We start from the raw sequence: 8,021 nt of genomic DNA, 5'->3' as shown, positions 1-8,021 counted from the left end.
AGAAAATAAGAGTTTTTGTAGAATCAAGATTGACTTTATTACAATTCAACAAAGCCGGGCTGGTCTGCAGAGTAGCCTCCCTTCTCTCTCTCTGCTCCCAGTCTATATAGTCCCATTCACATCCCTCCTAGCTCAAAGCCCCTCCCTCTTGGGTTCTCCTGCCATTATCTTCAGTTTCCCGCTCTCTCACTCCCTTCGTCTATGATGGAGGCTAAATTTAACTTTTATTCAGTTCAGAATAAATAGTAATACAACCAATCAATCCCTTATCTTGCAAAAACACTCATGTTTAGTTTAAACTCTGTTCAACCCCGGCTCACCCGAGCTTGACCTGAAGATTGATTGTTCGACATGACAGGTTCACACTTAATCTTTCAAACATACACAAACCCCACCTCATCATGCTGTAATCAATTTAAGAAGATAGCCAAGGAGAGACAAAGGTTTAGCCTGAACTCTGTTCAACCCTGGCTCGTTCCAGGGATATGCCTAAGGGGAGCCACAGGGTCATAGTCTGGTTACAGTCACAGATAACATAAGACTACTGTAGAATTTCACCCAATGACAGGGCAGATGCCCATTTTACACATACACAAGCCCAGTGAAAGGAACCATTCTTAGTTCTTGCCTAGCAACAGAGACATCCGTGATTTAACCTTGTTTAGCACATAGTTCACTAAAACATCCCCCTCAGTTGCTGAGATGAAAGAAAATGCCCAAACTGCCGTCTGATAATCCATTAAATCCTAACCACAAACATAAGGCAAGCAAAACAAACAAACAGTCTGAGGCTGAACCGTTCCACCGCCACAGGGGATCTCATGAGACGACGCTGCGCAGTCAACCTCTTGCATAAGAAACGTCAACATTCATAAAGTACATTAGGAAAAATGTTCTGACAGTGGCTCTGGAGCTGTTCTAATTAGAAGAAGAAAAAGAACATGTCCTGAAAGTCAAAAAGAACACTTGATTCAAATAGTGTATTGGATGGATAAAATGGTTGACAAACTCTATGAACAAAGCACAGCAGGAACTTACATTAGACACAGTGCATTTTTCTCGTTTCTGTTCTTCTGACCAATTTGCTTCCAATGATTAATGCGTCCTCTCCCTCCCCTATTCAGTGTGAGAGCACAATATCATGGGCAATTTAATAATCATTTGCAGAAGGATGGTTGCTGTCACAGAGTCGCAGGGTGATCATTATTGGGAAGCCTGATTAGTTTCTGAATGAGATATTAATGGACTGTCAGTAATGAAACAGGCTCTAACCTACAATTACCATTGCAATGACCCATACTGGGAGTCTATCTCAAAAGCTCGGCCAACAAAAGAGAACGATAACACTCAATTTTCTTTAACTTTAAAAATAATTGTTGATGTCTTGAGAGTTTGAGGCCTTGTGGATTTCTCTTTACATTCTTCTTGTCAGCTATTTTGATCATAAACTTACTTGATGAAACATGCTGAATAAACAAAATAAACTGTTTTTCATATTTACAAGGTTGCAGTGCTTTATCAAACATATTTAAAATGTCATATTAATTTAGATGCCAAATGGACAAATTAATAGAACACTGAGTTACAATGATTTGAAGTCCTGAATAGTTTAAAGTAATGCCATTCCGGACATCAACACAAGCAAACTAGGCTACTGGAGAACAAACCTTCCAGAGCCTTCAGGAATGTACAATGAATTCTCCTATCGATTTAAACTAAACTACAATAAAGTTTATTCTCTTTTAAACTATCTTTGAGTGTAATATTTAATGCAGTACTATAGAGGCACAAGGGGCTAGACAAGTATACATTCTTACTCTAGATTTATGAATAGCATAAAGAACACTATAAGATACTACAATACTTGTGAAACATCATGTAGGAAATCTACAGAAATACTCCTAAGGGGTTTTATGTGGCCTTGAATCAAGAAGCATTATACAGAAAAATGAATATTGATGGATACTTTACTGCCATTTAAATCAAGCATGTTATCTTTTTATTATTGCTGTCCTTCTCCAGGATAAATAGAGTGATAAAAAAGTAGTGAGCGGCAGGCGGACTGGGCCAGCCGGACATTTTAGGGAGTCCTTTTGGAGTAGTAAAGATGCCTGTATGATGTATGCAGGGCTCTGAGGATGCTGAGAGGACAAAAAGAGGAACGCTTACAGAGAGGAAATTAAGAGAGAGGGAGAGAGGGAAAGAGGGAGGGGGAAAGATAGCTAAGGGGAAGAGGGAGAGATAAACAGAGAAAGAGAGAGGGGTGAAATGAGAGCGAGAGAGACAGAAAGAGAGATCACTAAAAAGAGAGTAAGTGGCACAGACAGAGACGGAGCGAGAGACAGCTAGCTAGCTGTGATTTCATAGTGCAGGGTCAGGCTGAGGCCTGTAGAAGACCTGTCCAGAGGCCAGCCTGCGTTTCAGCTCCTTCCACAGCAGCTCTCTCTCCCTCTGGGAACCCTTCATGAAGCCCCTGTTGTCCTGGGCACGACGGGACAGCTATGGGATCACCTCGTTCACAGGCCCATAGGGAGCATACTTATACACAGGGAAACCTGCCTGGCCTGGAGGGAGGAGAGGGGTAGTATATTAGTGAACAGACACAAAGGTCACAGGGACAGGTTTTAGAGTAACACAAAGCTATACGATACAGTAGTAGCAGGGATTTCACTAGCTAGAACAAAAAGAAGAAGGCAGCGGTAAACATGTCGTCCCCCACGAATGATGCAGTGCCCCCTTTGGGCCAATTGAGATATCGCATGTGACTAACACATTTCAGTTAATAACTATAGCTCCTGCTGTTAAAAATCAAAAAGAGACCCTGTTTGTCATTTTGTGATGTATTATTGTTCCGAAAGAAAACGCCACGTAGAAATATGTTCAACAATTTATTAAGCAATGAATAATACAAGTCTTGGCAATATAAGCTCTGCTTCTTCAGTGTAGCTCACTGCCTAAGCAAAGCATCAATATACAGGCAGTGATCACAGTAAGCTATACCAATCCCCCCGGCAGGAACACAGAACCGAACAGGCAGAGGCTGGGGTGGTGGTGGGAGGTAGAAGCCAGCGAATAGTAGCAGCAGCAGCAAGCAGCAGCAGGTTGAGTGAGTAGACCCGGTCAGCTTAAATAGGCCTCTAATAAGGTAGGCGTGATTGTTACTAGCCTCTAATTGGTTCCATCTCAGCTGATGCGTCAGCCTGAGGCGGGGCACTCTGGTTTCCCTTCTGAACTGGCTCTGTGCAGGTCAGATGGATCAGGGTTCAACCGCATGGGTGTTGTCTATGTCTCTCACTTTCACCCAATGGAAGCTAACCAACCAATCAATCAATCGATCAATCAATCAGGCTCACCCAATGGGAAACGGATCTTGTCACACATGGCCAGTAGCTTTCCGAGGTTCTCTGTGAAGTTCTCCGTGGGAGTCAGGCCCAACTTATTCATCCTGCGTGTCAATGAACACAAACAACAAAAGTAAATATAGTTTAAAAGCACTTCTAGAAATGTAATGTACATGTACAGGTATGTGTGAGTGGGCAGTAAGAGCAGTCAGGTTAGGGAGCTATCCTCCTCAGAGCAGTCAGGGTAGGGAGCCATCCTCCTCAGAGCAGTCAGGTTAGGGAGCCATCCTCCTCAGAGCAGTCAGGGTAGGGAGCCATCCTCCTCAGAGCAGTCAGGGTAGGGAGCCATCCTCCTCAGAGCAGTCAGGGTAGGGAGCCATCCTCCTCAGAGCAGTCAGGGTAGGGAGCTATCCTCCTCAGAGCAGTCAGGTTAGGGAGCCATCCTCCTCAGAGCAGTCAGGTTAGGGAGCTATCCTCCTCAGAGCAGTCAGGTTAGGGAGCCATCCTCCTCAGAGCAGTCAGGTTAGGGAGCTATCCTCCTCAGAGCAGTCAGGGTAGGGAGCCATCCTCCTCAGAGCAGTCAGGGTAGGGAGCTATCCTCCTCAGAGCAGTCAGGGTAGGGAGCCATCCTCCTCAGAGCAGTCAGGTTAGGGAGCTATCCTCCTCAGAGCAGTCAGGGTAGGGAGCCATCCTCCTCAGAGCAGTCAGGGTAGGGAGCTATCCTCCTCAGAGCAGTCAGGGTAGGGAGCCATCCTCCTCAGAGCAGTCAGGGTAGGGAGCCATCCTCCTCAGAGCAGTCAGGGCAGGGAGCCATCCTCTTCAGAGCAGTCAGGGCAGGGAGCCATCCTCCTCAGAGCAGTCAGGTTAGGGAGCCATCCTCCTCAGAGCAGTCAGGTTAGGGAGCCATCCTCCTCAGAGCAGTCAGGTTAGGGAGCCATCCTCCTCAGAGCAGTCAGGGTAGGGAGCCATCCTCCTCAGAGCAGTCAGGGAAGGGAGCCATCCTCCTCAGAGCAGTCAGGTTAGGGAGCTATCCTCCTCAGAGCAGTCAGGGCAGGGAGCCATCCTCCTCAGAGCAGTCAGGGCAGGGAGCCATCCTCATCAGAGCAGTCAGGGTAGGGAGCCATCCTCCTCAGAGCAGTCAGGGCAGGGAGCCATCCTCTTCAGAGCAGTCAGGTTAGGGAGCCATCCTCCTCAGAGCAGTCAGGGAAGGGAGCCATCCTCCTCAGAGCAGTCAGGGAAGGGAGCCATCCTCCTCAGTGTGTCTGTGATCTATGCCAAGGCCTTGGCAGTAGACTAGATTATGGAGACTTGCCTCCTCATGGTGTGCTTCACCGTGTCCTCGTTGTGTGAAGCCAACATGACATTGGCGTTTCTGTTCAGTCCAATCTCATCCAGGATGTAGTCTAGACACCTTATAGTACACAGACATGACAGTAAATCAAACCATAGTACTGTCCCTGACACGTTGTTACACAGCTGTGACCAAGCTGCTCCTGAAATGTCAGCCTACTTCCTGTAAGTGCAGTACCTTTGGTCAGATCAGAGCTAAAGTTTAGTTATTCAGCACTATTACAGGTTCTTAAAAACATTTGTTTTTAACTATAAGTATGTATTAAGTATGTTTTTAAGTATTCAGTGTCCGTTAGTATGAATTGATTCATCCTTTACCTGTGGTACATCATGTTAGTGGTCTCATAGTCAGTGTCAATGGGATCCTCATATCCAATTTCTTCCACCTGCTACATGTAGGCTCCGTGCACAAGCCCTCCCATCTCGACAACTCAACATCCATGGTCACGTTATCACAGGCCTAATATGGCAACATTTGACTACAGGGTCTCTAACCTTGAGGTATCACTGGAAAGAAGGCAACGCGTGACTGCTGGTTCTCTAACCTTGAGGTATCACTGGAAAGAAGGCAACGTGTGACTATGGGGTCTCTAACCTTGAGGTATCACTGGAAGGAAGGCAACGCGTGACTGCTGGTTCTCTAACCTTGAGGTATCACTGGAAAGAAGGCAACGCGTGACTGCTGGTTCTCTAACCTTGAGGTATCACTGGAAAGAAGGCAACGTGTGACTATGGGGTCTCTAACCTTGAGGTATCACTGGAAGGAAGGCAACGCGTGACTGCTGGTTCTCTAACCTTGAGGTATCACTGGAAAGAAGGCAACGTGTGACTATGGGTTCTCTAACCTTGAGGTATCACTGGAAAGAAGGCAACGTGTGACTATGGGGTCTCTAACCTTGAGGTAGCACTGGTAGGTGTTGAAGATGGGAGGTTTCTCTCCGTTGTAGATCCTCTGCATCTCCACAGTCAGGGTGCTGATGGCAGGCAGGAAGTAGGTCTGCTCTGCATCCACCATCAGACGGACACTGTGCTCCTCAGCATGCTGCAACGCAGAGGAACCAGGTTGTAGTCAGACGGACAATGTGCTCCTCAGCATGCTGCAACGCAGAGGAACCAAGTTCTATTCAACAAAGATGAGTTCTACTTCAATACAGACACATGAGCTACATGTTTTTCTCAAGAATCTAAGGAAACATAACTTTTAGAAAGCAGTAGTGTGATAACATTACATAACATTACATTACATAGCATAGATAATGGCCGTGTCCGTAGTAGGCATTTTGGGTATGCGCAAATATAACGTGTTTTTGTATATTACATTTTGAAAATGTAGTATGCTTTAAATGCCAGCATGTCATACTCATTTTGACTTTTCATGTAGTAAAATTTGCTGCAAACTATTGAGGAAGAGAATAGTTTGTTTGACAACAGCTGGTAATCAAAGTTAACATATGGCGGGAATCAACGCAATTGCGCATTAAATTACGCATTCTCAATAGGATGAGCCCAGTATGTTGATATTCGCTGCTTACTGCATTTGTTTTTACAGTGCGTTCTTAATAGTATGTAGTATGATTAGTACACAGTATGTAATTTTAGTAAGTAGCAGGCAAGACAGATTTCGGCCAATACCTTTACATAGCGCTTTGTCGTGTTTACCTTGGACAGCTTGTCCAACCTCTGCAGCATTCTGTTTATCTGCTTCTCCCCCCTCCTCAGTGAACTTACTGAGCAGCAGCTCCAGCTGACCTGTCTAAGCAAACACAATATGTTTACCTGTCTGTGGCACAATGAATCACACTGTCTCAGCAAACACAGGAGATAGGGCCTTCTCTCCCATTAAATCTTGCTAGGTCTGGCACTGGAGATAGTGTGTTGCACGGCCAGAGAGGCCAAGAAAGACTTTATCTGAGGCCCACTGAGACACTTTCCAAGTGGTGGAACTCCTTTCAAGCACCCATTATTTTCTCAATTCTGGGATCAACTCGAAAGTGTCAATCTTACCAATTTAATAGCACAAACAATTTAACAAGTCAATTGAAACATACAGTCAATTGAAACAAACAGGGTTTGGCAGTGTTTACAGAACCACTTGAGTATGATACAAATCCATATTGTGTCTGTCTATGCTTATCTCCTACAGTATTTCCATTGGCTTGCATTGCTTACCTCTAAGTTTGGGACAACGGCTGTTCCAATCCAGCATGTCAATGGTTCTGGAGGGGCACAGGGAGAGACAGCCTTTAGCCAGGAAAATATAAAGTATGAAGTGATATATACAGTATTGTATACTACAAATCAGTCTATGCAAAGCCCTCACTGTCAATCAGAAACGTCTTCCAGTGTCTGCCTGCCTGCCTGCTGAACATCTTTACCAGTGTGTGTGTAGGCTGCCCTCTGGTGGGGGCTATTGGAGAGAGACAGAGACCCTCTGGTGGGGGCTAATGGGGGGAGTCAGAGGCCCTCTGGTGGGGGCTAATGGGGGGAGTCAGAGGCCCTCTGGTGGGGGCTAATGGGGGGAGTCAGAGGCCCTCTGGTGGGGGCTAATGGGGGGAGAGACAGAGGCCCTCTGGTGGGGGCTAATGGAGAGAGACAGAGGCCCTCTGGTTGGAAAAAAATAAAAATACTCTCTAACCCCCCGACCGTCCAGCCTTTCTCTCTATATTGTGTCTATTGTGTCTTTCTGCAGGCGTACCAGATGCTAGATACCAGATGCTTTGATACACTTGAGGAAGGTCTCCATGTGTTGGTCACATTTAGCCTCGTCTGCGTAGAAATATGTCCCGGCTCTGGTCACTCCCCCTCGGCTGTCCCTGAACTGTCGGTGAGCCTTGTACTTATTTTCTCTGTGGCCTGCAGGGGGCAGCAAACACACCAGCATCCCTCCCTATTGCAACCAGTTGCATCATATAGTTAGTGGCTCAAATGGAACCCTAACAATCCAACGGACGGACTTACCTAAGCGTTCCTTCTCTGCAGCGGACACACATGAGCTGTCAACGAAGAAGGAAAGAAAAAGAAAGCAGAATTGATTCACTCGTTATGAATTTGAACAGTATTATAGTGTTCTGAACAAACAGGATCATATTAGAGCTCACCACAGTCCATACACACACACACACGCACACACGCACACACGCACACACGCACACACACACACACACACACACACACACACACACACACACACACACACACACACAAACATTGACATTAGATTCCTTGGTGAACATGAGCCTGGCACATCAGACTAAAAAAAAAAACATTCCATGAACCGTAGTGCCCTTGAGGCACCAGCCAGTTTATATTGTACCCATGAACCCACAGGTG

General features: G+C 45.9%; 1 pseudogene across 1 annotated transcript; it reads right to left on the bottom strand.

Annotated features, from left to right (window-relative positions):
* Positions 1-2,116: 2,116 nt before the first annotated feature.
* Positions 2,117-7,572, bottom strand: LOC311126421 (proline dehydrogenase 1, mitochondrial-like; annotated as a pseudogene). The gene is made up of 8 exons: positions 7,401-7,572; positions 6,861-6,907; positions 6,351-6,444; positions 5,587-5,733; positions 5,010-5,077; positions 4,654-4,752; positions 3,354-3,445; positions 2,117-2,564 (listed from the first exon to the last, which is right to left on the bottom strand). The product of its transcript is annotated as a proline dehydrogenase 1, mitochondrial-like (transcript).
* Positions 7,573-8,021: the final 449 nt, after the last annotated feature.

The sequence above is a fragment of the Coregonus lavaretus genome, assembly GCF_964263955.1.
Source record: "Coregonus lavaretus genome assembly, contig: HAP1_SCAFFOLD_5888, whole genome shotgun sequence".
Taxonomy (NCBI): domain Eukaryota; kingdom Metazoa; phylum Chordata; class Actinopteri; order Salmoniformes; family Salmonidae; genus Coregonus; species Coregonus lavaretus.
Note: the sequence above shows the minus strand (reverse complement) of the source record. Positions and strands in the feature narration are given on the sequence as shown.